Source organism: Mustelus asterias, chromosome 9 (assembly GCF_964213995.1).
Source record: "Mustelus asterias chromosome 9, sMusAst1.hap1.1, whole genome shotgun sequence".
Taxonomy (NCBI): Eukaryota; Metazoa; Chordata; class Chondrichthyes; order Carcharhiniformes; family Triakidae; genus Mustelus; species Mustelus asterias.
In genome coordinates, this window is record NC_135809.1 from 129,350,610 (window position 1) to 129,371,370 (window position 20,761).

Sequence of the window (20,761 nt, forward strand, 5' to 3'; positions counted from 1 at the left end):
AGACAGTGACCCAAGCCGAGAATGGAACCCGGGTCTCTGGCGCTGTGATGGAGCAGTGCTAACCTCTGAGCCACCATGCCACCCCGAGTTCCAATTGCCCGCATTTAGTCCATATCCCTCTATACCCATCGTACCTATGTAACTGTCTAAATGCTTTTTAAAAGACAAAATTGCACTCATCTCTGCTACTACCTCTGGCAGCTTGTTCCAGACACTCACCACCCTCTGTGTGAAAAAATTGCCTCTCTGGACCTTTTTGTATCTCTCCCCTCTCACCTTAAACCTATGACCTCCAGTTTTAGACTCCCCTACTTTTGGGAAAAGATGTTAACTATCTACCTGATCTATGCCCCTCATTATTTTATAGACCTCTATAAGATCACCCTAAGCCTTCTACGCTCCAAGGAAAAAAGTCCCAGTCTATCCAACCTCTCCTTATAACTCCAACCATCAAGTCCCGGTAGCATCCTTTCTGCACTCTTTCTAGAACAAAGAACAAAGAACAGTACAGCACAGGAAACAGGCCCTTCGGCCCTCCAAGTCTGTGCCGCTCCTTGGTCCAACTAAACCAATTGTTTGTATCCCTCCATTCCCAGGCTGCTCATGTGACTATCCAGGTAAGTCTTAAACGATGTCAGCGTGCCTGCCTCCACCACCCTACTTGGCAGCGCATTCCAGGCCCCCACCACCCTCTGTGTAAAAAACGTCCCTCTGATATCTGAGTTATACTTCGCCCCTCTCACCTTGAGCCTGTGACCCCTCGTGATCGTCACCTCCGACCTAGTTTAATAATATCCTTAGCGTTACAAGTAGGCTTACATTAACACTGCAATGAAGTTACTGTGAAAATCCCCTTATCTTATAGGTGGTGGGGTGGTTACAGGAATGAGGAGCAGAGCCACTGGTTTCTGGTCAATGGTAACACCCATTATGTTGATAGTGGGGGATTCAGCAATGGCAATGTAATTGAATGTCAAGAGGTGATGGTTAGATTCCTTATTGTTGGAGATGGTCATTACCTGGCACTTGTGTGGCGCAAATGTTACTTGCCACTCATCCACCCTAGCCTGGATATTGTCACAATTGGACATGGACTGCTCTTCTGTCCATGACCGGAGCAAAGTAGTCCTGGCAGATCCCAAATGGAACATTAGTGAACAGGCTTAGAGGCTTCTTGATAGCAATATTGATAACTCCTTCCATAACCTGAGAGGAATGTAGTTTAAAAGCAAGTTTAGTGTCTCACTCAGACTAGAATTGGACCTCCTCTGGTGCCTGACGCAGACTTGATAATTGCATAAAGAAAGGAATGATTAATCACACATAATACATTTATAAGTACATATTAAGCATCACCCTGGAAATTGTTTTATATATTTAGCAGCTATCCATGGATGATATTACTATCAAGTCACAGTGTGATCTCGGCAGCTTATAAAATATTAAAAATAATTAAACAGAATAATGGCACAAGGACAGGAACATATGTAAATTAGTGAAAAGAATTATAGAGAAATGAACCATTAATAAAGTTTTGAATCTGTATTTAAGATTCAATTCTTATTTGGAACAGATGCAATATAAAAGGCAATCGAGGTTTCTCGCTCCAGGCTCCGTGTTTTCATGTTTTTCTCCACTAACAGGAAGGAAATGAGTTGATCAACTGCCTGCAGGTGATACACAGGACAAGATCTGCCAATACTCAAGGTGAACTGGCTACATTTCAATAAATATAAGTTACTTGTTTAAATCAGATCAAGGGTTTTGTGTGTTATGATGATAATGCTCTTTACTAATTTGCAAACTATAGTAAGAAGTCTCACAACACCAGGTTAAGGTCTAACAGGTTTATTTGGAATCACGAGCTTTCGGAGCGCTGCTCCTTCATCAGGTGAGTGAAGGTAGGTTCACAAACACGGCATATATAGACAGAGACACAATTGCAAATATTGACAGATTGGAATGTGAAGAATAGTTGGAATGCATTCCAATCTGGAATTATCTTGCAATTGTGTCTTTGTCCATATGTGCCGTGTTTGTGAACCTACCTCTCCACTCACCGGATGAAGGAGTAGCGCTCCGAAAGCTCGTGGTTCCAAATAAATCTATTGAGCGTTAACCTGTTGTGAGACTTCTTACTGTGCCCATCCCAGTCCAATGCCAGCATCACAACATCATAGAAAACTATAGGAATCGTGTTTGATAAAGCAAAGACTGACAATTTCTTTTGTTGCAATCCCCGTGGGAATTCATAAACCGAAAGTAACCCAATTTACCCAAATGACCCTTGAATGAAGCAATAGCCATGCAAAATGTCACTTTTACTTTAACGAGGGTCAGAATCAATGTAAATTAATGACGAATTAACGGACAAATGGGGCAGGATTTTTTGGCCTCGCTCATTCCGAAACCATAAAATCCCACCCGAGGTCAACAGACCTTCCCATTGCCTGGCCCTCTCCCGCTTCGATTCTCATAGCGGGCGGGATGGTAAAACTCTGGCCATGGTATTTCACTCAAAGAGATGAATTTCACTTTAAATAGTTGTTACAATGATGTGCCTCGTAAAATTACCAAGCACTCCCCATAAAAATGCCCTCTCACTTTTCCTAGCCCTTGGGCTGGATCATGGCAGCATGGTGGCATAGTGGTTAGCACCGCTGCCTCACAGTGCCAGGGACTCAGGTTCGATCCCAGCTTGGGTCACTGTCTGTGCGGAGTCTGAAAGTTCTTCCCAGCTCTGCGTGGGTTTCCTCCGGGTACTCCAGTTTCCTCCCACAGTCCGAAAGATGTGCTGGTATAGCATTGTCCATGCTAAATTCTCCCTCAGTGTACCCGAACAGGCACTGGACTGTGGCGACTAGGGGATTTTCACAGTAACTTCATTGCAATGTTAATGTAAGCCTACTTGTGACACTAACAAATAAAAAAATATTTGTGGGAGAGGCCATAAGTCAGTCATCCACCAATGGGAAATCATTCTTGATTAAGTGGGAGAACAGAGGGGGCAGATGTGGATTTCAAAACACCAGCAGTAGGACATCAATTAGGCTCATTAATGATCAAATTAACTCCCATTTTCCTTGTGCCTACCGCAGTTCAGTGGTGCCCTAGGGATTAAATGGAGGCCACACGGGTCTCACACATCCTGCCATGGCCGCCCAGTGAAAGCAGTCAGGTTTTCCAACATCCTCACGTGGGCTCCTCACTATCCGGCACCCTGTGCCCAATCAAGGGACCCAACATCAGCACTAATAGCCAACCACCTTCCCTTGCCTGTGACCCTCTCCCATGATTCCTATCTTGTCTTCATCTACCCATGGCTTGGGGTCCCTCACTGATCTTGGTCCAGGGATGTCTGCAGTGCCACCAGAAGCCAACACTCCCACTGGCGCTAGCAGCAATAATGTGATTTCAGGTATTGTTCAGGTATGTTCTGTCCACAAATTCAAAGTGGCCAATTACTGCTCCATCAGTTTTCACCCCTTGACATTCAATGGCATTGCCATCACTGAAACCCCCACTATCAACATCCTTCGGTTACCATCACCAGAAAGTGAACTGGATAGGGCGGCACGGTGGCACAGTGGTTAGCACTGCTGCCTCACAGCGCCAGGGATCCGGGTTCAATTCCGGCATCAGGTCACTGTCCATGTGGAGTCTGCGCGTTCTCCCTGTGTCTGCGTGGATTTCCTCCGGGTGCTCCAGTTTCCCGGTGGGGGGGGATGTGCGAGTGGCCTCATTCTGCACTAAGTTTTCTATGGTTTCTATATAAACACTATGGCTCAGAAATCCGACTCTCAAAAGCCTGTCCACCGTCTACAAGGCACAAGTCAGGTGTGTGATGGAACACCCTCCACTTATCTGGATGAGTGCAGCTCCAACAAGAAGCTTGACACCATCCAGGAGAAAAACAGACTTCTTAATTGTCACCCCATCCACCAACCTAAACCTTCACTCTGTTCACCACTGAAAGCTGTAGATGGTACACACTGCAGCAACCCACTAAGGCTTGTTCAACATCGTTTTTCAAACCTACGACCTCTACCAGCTAAATGGACAAGGGACGTCAGTGCAAACTGTAAGTTCCGAAACAGCATCCTAATTTGCAACCATATAACCGTTCCTTCACTGTTGCTGGGTCAAAATCCTGAAACTCCATTCCTAACAGCATTGTGGGAAGTACTTACCCCACAATGACTGCAGAAGTTTAAGAAGGTGACTCACTCACACCTTCTCAAGGGCAATGAGGGATGGGTAATAAATGCTGGCCTAGTCAGCAATGTCCACATCCTGTGAAAGAACAAAAAGAAAGTTCCTGAAGGGCACTTGATGCTGTTGGACCTTCCACAGAGAACAATTCGACGAATGGAAGGAAATGGTCATGGAAGAGATGGGTTTTTATTTTGGAACAAGCATTGGCTGAACGTTGCTGTAATGCAGAACAATCTGGAAGGAGGTTGATGAACTGCTGAGCATGGAGTTCTGGACTAAAAGCTTGGCAGCATACTGAAAAGATTTGGCATCAGAGAACCACCGTGGAGAACATCACTCTTAAAGGGACTGCAAGGTATAAAGAAATATACATACAAAGAAAAACTCGGAGAATTGAAGCTCTTTTCTTTGCACTTGGTGAGAAGAGAAATTTTCGAAGAAAGAATTCTCCAATCTTGATTTTTACACTGTTTTTGTCCACAGATTGTGGGTGAGTGTAAGGTGTCTTTACCCCCAGGTGGTCCAGAAAAGTACATTATTATATTGGTTAAATAGGCAGAGTTGCAATTATTATCTGAAAGATGTGCTGGTTAGGTGCATTGACCCAAACAGGTGCCAGACTGTGGCGAATAGGGGAATTTCACAGTTATTTCATTGCAGTGTTAATGTAAGCCTTACTTGTGACTAATGAATAAACTTTACTTTACAATTAGCTCCAGTTAGCCGCTGAAGATGGCCCTGTGAAAGAAGAGGTAACACGATCATTCCCCAAATTGCAGTAAAGTTGTGAATTACTGACTGCATTGGGAAACACAGTAAGAAGTTTAACAACACCAGGTTAAAGTCCAACAGGTTTATTTGGTAGCAAAAGCCACACAAGCTTTCGAGGCTCTAAGCCCATTCTTCACCTGAAGAAGGGGCTTAGAGCCTCGAAAGCTTGTGTGGCTTTTGCTACCAAATAAACCTGTTGGACTTTAACCTGGTGTTGTTAAACTTCTTACTGTGTTTACCCCAGTCCAACGCCGGCATCTCCACATCATGCATTGGGAAAGCCAGTATGATGAATGGAGCAGTGGGGAGCCTTTAATGAGAAGAGCTTGCACAGCTACAGTCTGGGTACATTCCTCGCACAGAGACCAGCCAAAGCCAGAACTCCCTGGGTAATGAAGGAGTTAACAAGTAGGATGAAGCAGAAAAAAGAAAGGGGCCATACCAAAGAAGTCAGCTTAATAGTGCAGGGGAGGAGCGGGATGAATATAAAAACAAGCACACAGGATAAGGGAATAAGGAAATAAGAGGTACAAGGTGGTACATTGGCAGCGAACATAAAAGGGATTTCATAGGTCTTCTAAAGACATTTTAAATATAAAGGGTTGTCACTCCAACACTTAGGCCGATTAGGCATTAAAATGGATATACTGGGCGGGGTTTTAAAGCCTCGTTCATCCCGATACCAGAAAATCCTGCCCGAGATCAATGGGCCTTTCCGTTGTCCGCCCCTCGCCCGCTCTGATTCCCCCTGGTGGGTGGGACAGTAAAATTCCAACGATAAGGTGGAATTTTCCCATCCCACCTGCCATGGGAATTGTAGCGGGCGGGACACGGGCCATACAAAGGTCCATTGACCTCAGGTGAGATTTTCCAGCCTTGGAGCGAGAGTGGCCAGAAAGTCCCGCCCATATTGTTGGAGGCAGTCGGCATGGGGCTGAGTTACTGAGTGAATACTCTGTATCAGAATTTAGCAATGAGGAGGACCGTGCCAAAAGTATAGCAAATGAACAGATTGCTGGGATATGGGATGAGATAAAAAATAGATAAGGAAGCTGGCAGGACTTAACAGAAACAAAGTCCCCCAGTCCGACTGGATGCCTGAGGGAAGTAAGGGTAGCAATTGTGGAGATGCTGACCACAATTACTATCGTTCTTAAGTAGAGAAGGTGGTACCTTGTTGCATGAGGAATGGTTGAGGACTCTGGGTCTGTACTCGTTGGAGTTAAGGAGGATGAGGGGAGATCTTATTGAAACTTACAGGTTACTACAAGGCTTGGATAGATGGGACATGGAAAGGCTGTTTCCACGAGTAGGAAAAACTAGAACCAGAGGGCACAACCTCAGGCTAAAGGGACGATGCCTTAGAACAGAGATGAGGAGGAATTTCTTCAGCCAGAGAGTGGTGAATCTGTGGAACTCTTTGCCGCAGAAGGCTGCGGAGGCCAGGTCATTGAGTGTCTTTAAGACAGAGATAGATAGGTTCTTGATTCATAAGGGGATCGGGGTTATGGGGAAAAGGCAGGAGAATGGGGATGAGAAATATATCAGCCATGATTGAATGGCGGAGCAGACTCGATGGGCCGAGTGGCCTAATTCTGCTCCTATATCTTATGGTCTTATGGTCTTAAATGTTGTACGCTTATTTGATAAAGAGGAGATGGATAAACCTGGCAATTTCAAACCAATTAGTTTCACCTCGACTCTGCCGCAGGTTTCCCGGTGGTTTGAGGTGGCTACAGTAGGAATTCCCATTAACATTGACAAGACCAGTGGATCCCGCCAACATCAAACAGAGTGTTGCCTCCTGCCACTGAGAAAAATGCATGAGGGGAGGCCAGAGAATCTCACCCCATGTTTGGTAACTCTATTGAGTTTCAGAGAATCATAGAATCCCCAAACTGCAGAAGGAGGCCATTTGGCCCATCGAGTCTGCACCGACCACAATCCCACCAAGGCCCTATTCCCATAACCCTTCACATTTACCCTGCTAATCCCCCTGACACTAGGGTCAATTTAGCATGGCCAATCAACCTAACCCACACATCTTTGGACTGTGGGAGGAAACTGGAGCACCCGGCGGGAACCTACGCAGACACGGGGAGAACGTGCAAACTCCACACAGACGGTGACCCGAGGCTAGAATTGAACCCAGGTCTCTGGGTGCTGTGAGGCAACAGTGCTAACCACCATGCCACCCCAGAGGGTGGGTTACCACAGAGGTAACAGAGCGGCTGGATGAGGGCTGATGTTGGACATACGGATTTCCAAAAGATATTTGATAAAATGTCACATATTAGGCTTGTTGGCAAAACAAAATTGGATAAAAGGGATGTGACAGCACGGATCCAAAACAGGGTAAGAAATAGCAAACAGTTGTGGTGAATATTTACATTTTGAACTGGAGCGAGGTGTGCAGTGGAATTCTCCAAGGTTCAATACAAGGTTGATGCACAATAATCATACGGACTTGGGAGAGCAAGACACAGTTTTAAAATCTGCAAAGAACCCAAGGTTTGGAAGGGAAGTGAACAGCGAGGAAGATAGTAATTGATATGAAGACAAGATAGGGAACGGAGCGCATAGACGCATGGCAGATGAAATTCATTGTAAAACGGCGTGAGGTGCAACAGATCATTAGGAAGAATGGGAAGAGTAAAATGAATTCTAAATGGGTCAATTTCAAATGGATTAGAAGGAGGTAGAGACTGGGAGTGTTTGTGCACAAGTTACTGAAGGTGGCAGGACAAGTTAACAAATCAGTTTCTCGAGCATATTGGAGCCCCAATTCCATAAATTGAGGCATAAAGGATGCAAGCAATGACATTACACTTCATAACACACTAGTTCTGCTCCAAGTGGGGCCCATTTCAGGACACTGCTCTTTAAGAAGGACATGAAGCTTTTGGACAAGGTGTAGGAGAGGAGGTGATGGCCTCATGGTATTATCGTTAGACTATTAATCCAGAAACTCAGCTAATGTTCTGGGGACCCGGGTTTGAATCCCGCCACGGCAGATGGGAGAATTTGAATTCAATAAAAAAAATCTGGAATTGAGAATCTACTGATGACCATGAAACCATTGTCGATTGTCAGAAAAACCCATCTGATTCACTAATGTCCTTTAGGGAAGAAAATCTGCCATCCTTACCTGGTCTGGCCTACACATGACTCCAGAGCCACAGAGACTCTCAACTGCCCTGTGAAATGGCCTAGCAAGCCATTCAGTTTCAAGGGCAACTAGGGATGGGTGATCAATGCTGGCCCAGCCAGCCACGTCCAAGTCCCACAAATGAATTTTAAAAAAGAGATTTACTTGAATAATTCTAGTGATGAGGGGTTACAGTTACGTGGATGGACCAGAGAAGTTGGTGTTGTTCTCCTTGGCGCAGAAAAGGCTCCGAGTAAATTTGATGGAGGTGTTCAAAATCATGATAATTTAGGCAGGATAAATAAAGAGAAATGGCTTCCATTGGTTGAGGGGTCAATAAACAGGGGGACACAAAGTTAATACGAATGACAAAGTCTGAAGTAAAAATGCTCTTATGTGATGAGTGGTTAGAATTTGAAATTCACAGCCTGGTGATGTGGATATAGATTCGATAAGAAGTTTAACAACACCAGGTTAAAGTCCAACAGGTTTATTTGGTAGCAAAAGCCACACAAGCTTTCGAGGCTCTAAGCCCCTTCTTCAGGTGAGTGGGAATTCTGTTTGTGAACAGAATTCCCACTCACCTGAAGAAGGGGCTCAGAGCCTCGAAAGCTTGTGTGGCTTTTGCTACCAAATAAACCTGTTGAACTTTAACCTGGTGTTGTTAAACTTCTTACTGTGTTTACCCCAGTCCAACGCCGGCATCTCCACATATAGATTCGATAGCAGCCTTCAAAAAGGAATTGGTTAAATGCATGAGGGTGAAAAAAAATTGCAGAGATATTGGGAGAGGGCAGAGGGAGCGGTTAAAGCAGGGTTACTCCTCACAGGAGTCAGTGCAGACTCAATAAACCAAAGAACCTCGACGTGCACTGCACAATTCAAAGATTAGCTCAGTGCTACAGAACGTCCACAAGAATGAAGGGAAATAAATTGTGTTCACAACAGGACTGACTGTCACCATCCAGCATCCCCAAATTTACCAAATCACTGGGCAATGCAGGAGGTAATTTAAAACAGCCACCAGTTTCCTGGATGTGCCTGACTCACATGTAAGGCACTGGTAAAGCATGACGCAAAGATGTCTGCAGCTATCAGAATCCCAATAGGCTGTCAGCGAAATCTTGTAGCTAGCCAAACACAGACTTAGTGAATCAGTGCATCGACCTCACTGGGACAAGAAGCGTCATATCTCAAGGTTTCTCAATTGCACTTTCAGAATCAGTGAAAGTTCCTGCAGCCCTCCTTGTCTAAGCCGTGAGTCACGTCTACCTGATTTCGCAGATGCTTTGACACCACACGTATGAATATGATGGGCAGGAAAACGCTTGCTAACCCAGCAGGCGTGCTATCTGTAAAGTCACTTGCCTCTAGGGTGGGAATTCTGCTCCAGTCAAAGCAATAAACATGTTGTCTGACATCTATCTTATTTGACCAACTCATTATCAGGGACAATGAGTTAAAACACCATTTTCTGATTTGATTTGATTTAATTTATTATTGTCTCAATGTATTAGTATACAGTGAAAAGTATTGTTTCTTGTGCATTATACAGACAAAGCATACCGTTCATAGAGAAGGAAAGGAGTGAATGCAGAATGCAGTGTTACAGTCTTAGCTAGAGTGTAGAGAAAGGTCAACTTAATGCAAGGTAAGTCCATTCAAAAGTTTGACAGCAGCAGGGAAGAAGCTGTTCTTGAGTCGGTTGGTACGTGACCTCAAAATTTTTGTATCTTTTTCATGACAGAAGAAGGTGGAAGAAAGTATGTCCAGGGTGTGTGGGGTCCTTATCCCACTGTCAGTGTCAAAAGCAGTCGCTTGCTCTGGTATTGTCATTGCTGCACAGTTAGTGCAAGGAGGCACTGGGCTGGCTAAAAAAGCCTTGCAGTAATTTTAAGACTTGCGTTGAGAGCATGGTGAGATATTGTAAATCTTGAAACCATTGCTTCCAACGCGTGTTGTAAGTCATTGTGCCAACAGCAACTTGCAGCTGAAACTCCTACGGTGGACTCAACCATCTTAATATCGAGAACAGCGTTGAGCCTTCTCTTCATCAGCCGTGACTTGTGGCATTCACTCTTGGCGATTGTATGAGATCATGGCACATATCTCAGGTACTGTGTTGGTGCATATTAACGAGAAGGGTTTCCCTGAATAGGACTGGTGAAATTGATGCCACAAATGTCTTTGTGACTGATGGGATGCTGTAAGAGGTAAAACATTTCCCTTTTAATTGATTTATTTTGCATTTATAAGATGTTCGCAGTCGAGCACTGTTAAGGCTCGAATACTATGAAAGCATTTTAAGTTGGGATTGAACTCCAAGAGCTGGCAGTTCATATTGTACATAGCGCTGACTTTGACACTACACGCTGCTGCCATGTAAACCACATATAAGAATTTCTAAGGAAAACTGGCTGCCAGCTTGTTGAAGCGAACTGGTAAAGGTCAGCCACTTGCAGAGCTGCCTCTTGCCAACTGCCATTGCCTCAGAGATTATTGGAAATGTTTAATTATTGTAAACAAGCAACTATCCTAGTGTCACCACCTGACTATATTCCAAAGATCGGATTGTGGTACGATTAAATCTTCCAGGTTATTAAAACAAACCACTCACTGCTGGTATTTATGCTCCATTCATGCCTCCCCCCCATCTTTTATGAACGAAATCCATCATCGGCAGCACGGTGGCACAGCGGTTAGAACTGCTGCCTCGCAGCACCACAGAACCGGGTTCGATTCCCGACTTGGGTCACCGTCTGCGCAGAGTCTGCATGTTCTCCCCCTGTCTGCGTGGGTTTTATTATTTAAATGGTAAAAAATTGCAGCATGCTGCTGTGCAGAGGGACCTGGGTGTCCTTGTGCAGGAATCTCAAGGAGTTGGTTTGCAGGTGCAGCAGGCAATTAAGAAGGCAAATGGAATTTTGTCCTTCATTGCTAGAGGGTTGGAGTTTAAAAACAGCGAGGTTATGTTGCAGCTGTATAAGGTGCTGGTGAGGCCACACCTGGAGTACTGTGTACAGTTTTGGTCTCCTTACTTGAGAAAGGATATACTGGCACTGGAGGGGGTACAGAGGAGATTCACTAGGTTGATTCTGGAGTTGAGAGGTTGGCTTATGAAGAGAGACTGACTAGACTGGGGCTAAACTCATTGGAATTCAGAAGAATGAGGGGAGATCTTATAGAAACATACAGGATTCTGAAGGGAATAGATAAAATAGAAGCAGGGAAGTTGTTTCCACTGGTGGGTGAAACTAGAACTAGGGGGCATAGCCTCAAAATAAGGGGAAGCAGATTTAGGACTGAGTTGAGGAGGAACTTCTTCACACAAAGGGTTGTGAATCTGTGGAATTCCCTGCCCAGTGAAGCAGTTGAGGCTACCTCATTGAATGTTTTTAAGGCAAGAATAGATACATTTTTGAACAGTAAAGGAATTAAGGGTTATGGTGAGCAGGCGGGTAAGTGGAGTTGAGTCCACGAAAAGATCAGCCATGATCTTATTGAATGGCAGAGCAGGCTTGAGGGGCCAGATGGCCTATTCCTGCTCCTAGTTCTTATGTTTCCTCCGGGTGCTCCAATTTCCTCCCCCAACCCGAAAGATGTGCTGGTTAAAAAGTCAAGTCTATTTATTAGTCACAAGTAGGCTTACGTTAACACTGCAATGAAGTGACTGTGAAAATCCTCTAGTCGCCACACTCCAATGCTTGTTCAGGTAGACTGAGGGTTAATTTAGATTGGCCAATGCACCTAACCAACACGTCTTTCAGACTGTGGGAGGAAACCAGAGCACCCAGAGGAAACCCATGCAGACATGGGAAAAACGTGCAAACTCCGCAAAGGCAGTGACCCAAGCCAGGAATCGAACCCGGGTCCCTGATGCTGTGAGGCAGCAGTGCTAACCGCTGTGCCACCGTGATGCCTGATGGTGCATTGGCCATGCTAAATTCTCCCTCAGTGTACCCGAACAGGCACCGGAGTGTGCCGACTAGGGAATTTTCACAGTAACTTCATTGCAGTGTTAATGTAAGCCTACTTGTGACGCTAATAAATAAATATAAAAATTGCGTTATTTTGATCCAAAGTTAATGTAAATTGCAAACCAAACCAAGTGTGATGGATCCTTTATCATCTTTTACCTGTATTCACATGGATTCTATTTTTGTCCAGCTGATAGCTGTGGCCTTTTTTTCCTGATGTCATTACATAATCCCGAACCAGTGCAGCTTCTCCATGGAGAGTGAAGGGTTAATCATTATGTTAATTAGACATTGATATGAATGATGAGGTAAGGTGTTTGTCCCATCATGGACCATGGCAACCAGATCTAACCCCTTTGAAGTTCCTTTCCACTTACAAGGAGGTCTTGAATGTAAATAATTGTAATATAAAATGTTCTAAGGAAAACTTAACACAGACAATGGGCAGGATTGTCCATCCGCGCTCACCCCGAAACCGGAAAATCCTGCCCGAGGTCAACGGACCTTTCCATGGTCCACCCCTCGCCCATTCCGATTCCCATGGAGGGCAGAACGGGAAAACTCCCCCCAGTGTCTGAGTCACTCTTGGAGCAAGAGAATGCTCATCCGTTTGGAAGACAGCACAAGTAAAGGATAACAATCCAAACCACTCCAGATTCCCGCTTTCCCTCTCGACCTTTTCTTTTATACCCTGCAATGTTTAATTCCTGTCCTGACATTCCTGTATCCATATCTCATTAATCCACAGCAGTGTGGTTGACTTTCAACTGCCCTCTGAAATGGCCTAGCAAGTCACTTAGCTCAAGAGCAACTAGGGATGGGTAGTAAATGCTGGCCAACCAGCGGCACCCACATCCCACAAATGAATTAAAAAAACGGACATTGAAGTAATTTTAAAGTCCTGCATTTGCATCTAAAACAGTCAGAGTTGGTTCAAGAGCATTTTCATGGACTGAAATTACTAACCAGAAGTTATATTAGTGTCTGAATGGGATTCCCCCAGTTTCCTCCCACAGTCTGAAAGACGTGCGGAATAGGTGAATTGGCCACGCTAAATTCTCCCTCAGTGTACCCGAACAGGTGTCGGAGTGTGGCGACTAGGAGACTTACACAGTAACTGCATTGCAGTGTTAATCTAAGCCTATTTGTGACGCTAATAAAATAAGCTTAAACCTAAACATTAAAGAAGGTAAATATCCATTTAATTAAGGTGCATGAAGGCTGATTATTCTTAGCTGTTCTTGCAGTGATGTGCCAGATGGACCCATGAACTGATGAGTGAGATGCTGGCACAAGCTGATCTCTCAAGTGCATCCTAAATTACCACAAGGGCCCTCATTAGAGTAATTTAATTGTCTCCATGCTTAATTTAATCGGGCGCAATATTTTGGCAAGCAAGAGCATCTTGAACTCAAATCAGGAAGCGATTGATGGAGGGCTATTTAAACTGAATATCGCCTTTGTAACTGCTGCATATAGCAAACAAAAGGAGTACAGCATGTTGTGAAACAGCCATTGTCTGCAAAGGCTTTTGTGCGCTGCCTTATCTAAAATTAAATTGCCAGATTGCTGAAGGACAATTCCTGTGATTGTGGGAGAACTGATTGTAGATTGTGGATTCTCCTTTCTGCAGATAACTGATCAATTGTCCTGCTTGTTTTTTAATTGCGTGCGGTCGGGTTTGTAATTATGCTTTAATACGCAGGAAATGGAAACGTCAAGTGGGCTGTTTTGAAGATCTTGTGGGTTTCATTCATAACGAGATGCCCTGTCTCGCAGGCGAGGCACGGAGCTGCATTGAGATGATCATTGAGAGTCACAACTGCTTCCCACAACTGGAAATAAAAAGCAGTGCAGCGACCACGCAGCAGCGATCTAACATCTGCATTGTCACAAAAAAATCATTAACTCCCAGTCCCAGCCAACCTGAATTCACTACCTCACTCCAAGGTGGAGCCCAGTGAACCGGGTCAAAAGCTCCCCCCCCCTGTTTTACAGCATAGCACAAACAACTTCTGTGTGAGATTTGGTATAAACATACTTGGGAAACAATAGTAACAGGTCAGCGTGACCTGCGATTACACTGATACTATCATATGGTGCATCCCATCCTGAGGTTCCCACAGTATGGGTTTGGCTAAGTTGGCTGGTGAATATATTAACTCTTTACTTTCTACAGATAGCTCATGGAAATATTAACCATCTCGCTGGCAAAGCCTTCTGGTCAGGATTGGTTATTGAAGAACTCCATTGAGTTCTGTTTTAATATCATCAAGTCCTCATTTAATTTTTGATTTATTATTGTCACATGTATTAACACAGGAGATAGGAGCAGGAGGAGGCCATTTAGCCCTTCGAGCTTGTTCCGCCATTCATCAGAATCATGGCTGATCGTCCAACTCAATAGCCTAATCCTGCTTCCTCCCCGTAACCTTTGATCCCATTCACCTCAAGTGCTATATCCAGCCGCCTCTTGAATACATGGAATCATAGAATCATAGAATCCCTGCAGTGCAGAAGGAGGCCATTCAGCCCATCAAGTCTGCACTGACCACAATCCCAACCTGGCCCTATCCCCGTAACCCCACATGTTTACCCTGCTAATCCCCCCGACATAGGGCCAATTTGGCATGGCCAATCAACCCAACCCACACATCTTTGGACTTCAATGCTTTGGCATTAACTACTTCCTGTGGTAATGAATTCCACAGGCTCACCACTCTTTGGGTGAAGAAATGTCTCCTCATCCCCGTCCTAAATGGTCAACCCGAATCATCAGACTGTGACCCCTGTATTAGTATGCAGTGAAAAGTATTGTTTCTTGCGCGCTATATGGACAAAGCATACCGTTCATAGAGAAGGAAAGGAGAGGGTGCAGAATGTAGTGTTACAGTCATAGCTAGGGTGTAGAGAAAGAACAACTTAATGCAAGGTAGGTCCATTCAAAGGTCTGATGGCAACAGGGAAGAAGCTGTGCTTGAGTCTACACAGATACCTCTTCTGTTAGCTTTACAATGTCTTTGCTGCTTATCATCCCTTCTTCTGCTATTGCAGCTTTGTGACAGTTCAGCTGGTTTTGATTCTGAAATGAGGTTTTCCTCCATCAGTACGATTCTGGGTTGAAGGTTCAGCTTGGAAATTGTGTCAAAAAGGAGCCTATCTTCCTTACAAAACCATAGAAGAATGTTAGTTTCGTCACCCCAGGAATATTTAGGAACATGGCAGAACCACCGCTAACCTCAGACCAGGAATCGAATCTGGGACCTTTCTAGGACACTGCTATTTTCTGATAGCCTACAAATTGAAAGCTTTGGGGCGGCACGGTAGCACAGTGGTTAGCACTGCTGCTTCACAGCTCCATGGACCTGGGTTCGATTCCCGGCTTGGATCACTGTCTGTGTGGAGTTTGCACATTCTCCTCGTGTCTGCGTGGGTTTCCTCCAGGTGCTCCGGTTTCCTCCCACAGTCCAAAGATGTGCGGGTTAGGTTGATTGGCCATGCTAAATTGCCCTTAGTGTCCTGAGGTGCATAGGTTAGAGGGATTAGCAGGTAAATATGTAGGGATAAGGGGGTAGGGCCGGGGTGGGATTGTGGTCGGTGCAGACGCAATGGACCAAATGGCCTCTTTCTGCACTGTAGGGCTTCTATGATTCTATGATTCTTCCAATGTAACAAAACCAGGCTGGTGAGCCAATGGGGTTTGAGGCAGTGTTGGGTGGGAGTTTCTGTAAAATGGTACAGAAAGGCAGAGGATGGTTTAACTGTCATCACTCCATCACCATGCCATTGTTCCAGTCATGGGCAAAGTGGCAGAAAGTCCTCTCACCCGAAGTTTATTTCAACTACTGAAGTTAAAGGCCTCTGCCTGGCTCCATGTTTAACCCACGCTGAGTGGGGCCCTACTCCTCGTGAGGAAACCATCAGTTAAATCCTGACAACTCCTACTGGGCTTCGGCCTGGGTCTCCTCCATCCAGGCACTGTTTGGCCCACAGCAGGGTCCTTCCAACGGCAATGTTTGTTCCCAACTATGACGCCTCCTGCCTTCCGCATTCCCCCAACCCCTCCCCTTCCCTCCAGGACTTATCTATATGGCCTTTGCATCTCTAGATCCCACCATGGGCAACATGGTGGCACAGCGGTTAGCACTGCTGCCTCACAGCGCCAGGGACCTGGGTTCAATTCCTGGCTTGGGTCACTGTCTGTGTGGAGTTTGCACATTCTCCCTGTGTCTGCATGGGTTTCCTCCGGGTGCTCCGGTTTCCTCCCACGGTCCGCAGGACGTGCTGGTTATGTGCATTGGCCTTGCTAAATTCTCCCTCAGTGTATCCAAACAGGCGCCGGAGTGTGGCAACTAGGGGATTTTCACAGTAACTTCATTGCAGTGTTAATGTGAGCCTACTTGTGACACTAATAAATGAATTAAATAAATAAACATCCCTGCTTGTGAGGGCACATATCTCTCCGTCTAGGTGCTCCCCCAGCAAGTGGGCCACTGAGGCTGCTGAGCTGCTTGCTCTCTGGTTGACTGGCAGCTCTTAGTGACATGTGACCATTCTTAAAAGGGACCTTGAGGGACTGAATGAGGTCCTGACCAACATCCTCCCCCACCACATCCGCTTTCAGACCCCTCGGCAGGGTTCCATGACCAGCACTACATCATAGAATCCCTGCAATATTGAAGGAGGCCATTCGGCTCATTGAATCTGCACCGAGTCTCCAATAGAGCATCTTACACAGACCCTATCCCCTTGGCCTCATGTATTTCCCCCACTGATCCCCCTAACCTACACACCTTTAGACAATAAAGGGCAATTTAACCTGGCCAATTCACCTAACCTGCACACCTTTGGAGTGTGGGAGGAAACCGGAGCACCCAGAGGAAACCCACGCAGACACGGGGAGAACGTGCAAACACTGCACAAAAGGCCGGAATTGAACCTGGATCCCTTGCGCTGTGAGGCAGCAGTGCTAACCACTGTGCCAGTTGAAATCTTGTTGCAAATCTCACTTCATCCTTAAAAAATAGGAAGAGAGAATGGTATGTAGGTTGGAAAATTATTTCAGTGAAGGGAAGTAAGTTGACATCATTAGAATTAAATAGGTTAGTGTCAACTGAACCTTGAATTGGATTGCCTAATTGGACTGGAGTTCACTGCACTGATGCAACTATCAGCAACAGTAACCTCTGATGTCGATGAAGGCACAATTAAATATGTAAACTAAATGTTGCTGTCAAAAATATCTTGCTCCTCCACAATGCAGACTTTGATATTCCTTAACAATAGGCTCAGCATTGAAACGGTCACTGGAGAATGAAGGTGGGCTCATTACTCATGTGTTCCAAGCCAAAGATGACTAAAAACGTTAAGGCTGGCACATTCAGTAACATTACTGAAATATCGCTCTGCTACCTCTCTGATCCTGAAAAAAACTCTCTTTACAAGTGTGTAGTCTCATTCTATCAGAAGAAAATTTGAGTTGGACATTTAAAGAAATAAAAGTTACTTTATTGTCTGTGACTGTTGTTTCTTCCCCTTAATTTCATTTGTACTTATGAATCTTTATTTTCACTTTCTGTATCTCAGTTAAATTTAATTTTTATTTCCAGCTTTCTACCTCCTGGTCTAGACTCTATAATGCCCAGTGGAACATAGAAACTAGAAGCAGGAGTAGGCTATTCAACCCTTCCAGCCTGCTCCACCATTTATCATGATCATGGCTGATCATTGAATTCAATACCCTGATCCCCCCTTCCCCCCATGCCCCTTGATACCTCTAGTCCCAAGAGCTATATCTAATTTCTTCTTGAAATCACACAACGTTTTGGCCTCAACTACTTTCTGTGGTGGTGAATTCCACACATTCACTGCTCTCTGGGTGAAGAAATTTCTCCTCACCTCAGTCCTAAAAGGTTTACACCTTATCCTCAAACTATGACCCCTAGTTCTGCACTCCCCCACCATTGGGAACATTCTTTCTGAATCTACCCTGTCTTATCCTGTTAAAATTTTATAGGTTTCTACGAAATCCCCTCTCACTCTTCCAAACTCCAGTGAATATAATCCTAACTGACTTGGTGCAGATTCTCCAATTTAATTGGTTTAAGAGCCTCACTCTTTTATCTCCTTCTCACAACACCACAAATTCCTTGCCGCGTGCACTTTGCTGGAATAGATGCCGGAGTAGAGGAAGACTTTGCTTGGAGGCACGTAAAAACTCTGAGGACAACTTTTAATGAGGTGAGTAGTGAATGACATTCCTTTACCAATGTTTGTAAAACCAGGGTCAGAACACCATAGAATCCCTACAGTGCGGAAGGAGGCCATTTGACCCATCAAGTCTGCACCAACTCTCCGAAAGCGCATCTTACTCAGGCCCAACGCGCCCATCATCCCCCCCACCCACTCTCCCCCCCCTGCCCCCCCCCCCCCCGGTCCCTCCCCACCCCACCTTATCCCCATCACTCCGTACATTTACCATGGCAAATCCACACCGATCTTACACATCTTTAATGAGTGGCACAGCGGTTAGCACTGCTGCCTCACCACGCCCGGGACCATGGTTCAATTCCCGGCTTGAGTCACTGTCTGTGTGGAGTCTGCACATTCTCCCCGTGTTTGCGTGGGTTTCCTCCGGATGCTCTGATTTCCTCCCACAGTCCGAAAGACGTGCTGGTTAGGTGGATTGGCCGTGCTAAATGTTCCCTCAGTGTGCCCGAACAGGCGCTGGATTGTGACAACTAGGGGATTTTCACAGTAACTTCATTGTGGCATTAATGTAAGCCTACTTGTGACAATAAATAAATAAAATTTTGGACGCTAAAGGGGCAACTTAGCACGGCCAATCCACCGAACCTGCACATCGTTACCTCACGATTTCTTTTCTGTGCTGCAATAAAGTTTATTTGAAGTAAAATGAGTCTCGAGAGTGTTTTACATTGGGGAAAATGGATGCCAATTAGGTATGAGAGTTTGATGAATTAACAAAAGAACGATCAAAGGTAAAAGGTTTAAAAAGGCCTGCGAAGAAGGGAGAGTGTGAGCGAGAGAGAGAGAGGAAGGGTGGGTAAAGGATGACTGTCGGGTTCCACAAGAAAGTTCCTGTGAGCAGGGATGGTGAGATGGTAGAAGACTCTCTCTCAGGTGGCACTATGGACAATGGAGGAGATGCACAGAAAACTAGAGAAGAGCAGAAGGTTCAGCATAAGACCGAGGGAGGTTATAGAGGCAAAGCTAAGCAAATCCAGAGACAGATCTGTCTATGAGTGCATGGATCTTGATTCTGCAGAGGGTGACAGAGGGGAGGACTAATGGAGATTGATGGGGGCCATCGCAAGGGTCGTATGATTGATGTCATGCAGTCTGCAAAATATTGAATTGTGAAACATGGCATCAGGGCGCCAACAAGGGAATAACACTGGCATAACACAGTTACCAGGAAATGAAAGCACGATGAGGGTTTTGGAAACAGTGAGAGTGAGCTGGAAGTGGAAATAAGGATTCACTTCCCGTGGCAGTTAACTTGTTGTTTTGCCTTCCGCTGCACCTTCCATTCTTTCCCATATTGGTCCCTGTTGTATCAGCAACGAGCACAGGTTGTACTGACAGGATACTGAGAGGCCTAGATAGAGTGGACGTGAAGAGGATGTTTCCACTCGTGGGGGAGACTGGAACTTGAGGGCGCAATGCCAGAGTGAAGGGACGCTCCTTCAAAATTGAGATGAGGAGGAATTTCTTCAGCCAGAGGATGGTGAATCTGTGGAACTCATTGACACAGAGGGTGGCGGATGCCAGATCATTGAGTGTCTTTAAGACAGAGATAGATAGGTTCTTGATCAATAAGGGGATCAAGGGTTACGGGGAGAAGGCAGGAGAATGGGGATGAGAATCATATCAGCCATGATTGAATGGCGGAGCAGATGCGATGGGCCGAATTATTCTGCTCCTATATCTTATGGTCTATCTGCAGGTTAAAAGTATTTGTGGATGAGAGGAATGTCCACATCATATTAAAAATATTGCAAGCCCCAAGGCATGCTAAACAGCTGAAATATCCTCTTGACCAAACACATACCCAAAGTTTGTGATTCTTAAGAGTGATAGCCATGATGTGGAGATGCCGGTGTTGGATTGGGTGGGCACAGTAAGAAGTCTCACAACACCAGGTTAAAGTCCAACAGGTTTATTTGGAGTCACGAGTTTTCGGAGCGCTGCTCCTTCATCAGGTGAGTCTAAAGCTCGTGATTCCAAATAAACCTGTTGGACTTTAACCTGGTGTTGTGAGACTTCTTCTTGAGAATGACCAATGAGGGGTTCCCATTTTTAAGAATCGAATTTAAAGACAAACAAGATTTAACCTCAGTTTTGTTTTCTGATTTTGCTGCGTATTTTCCAGATCACATCCCATGCTTTCCGTTGGAACTACGAAAGCGAGGTTCCCCAGTGGCTAAGCTGCTCAAGGTAGTTTGTCAGCAGGCTATACGGAGGGAGCATCACAGGCTTAATTGCTAATGCAAGCCAAGTTAGTCAATCTCGGCCAAGATGTAATTCAGGAAGCAACAACTACTTCCAGTGCTTCTGGGCAAGGGCGAGCGAGGGAACCAACGTGATTCAGTGTCAGTTGCTTACGATAATCCTTCAGTTTGCCACA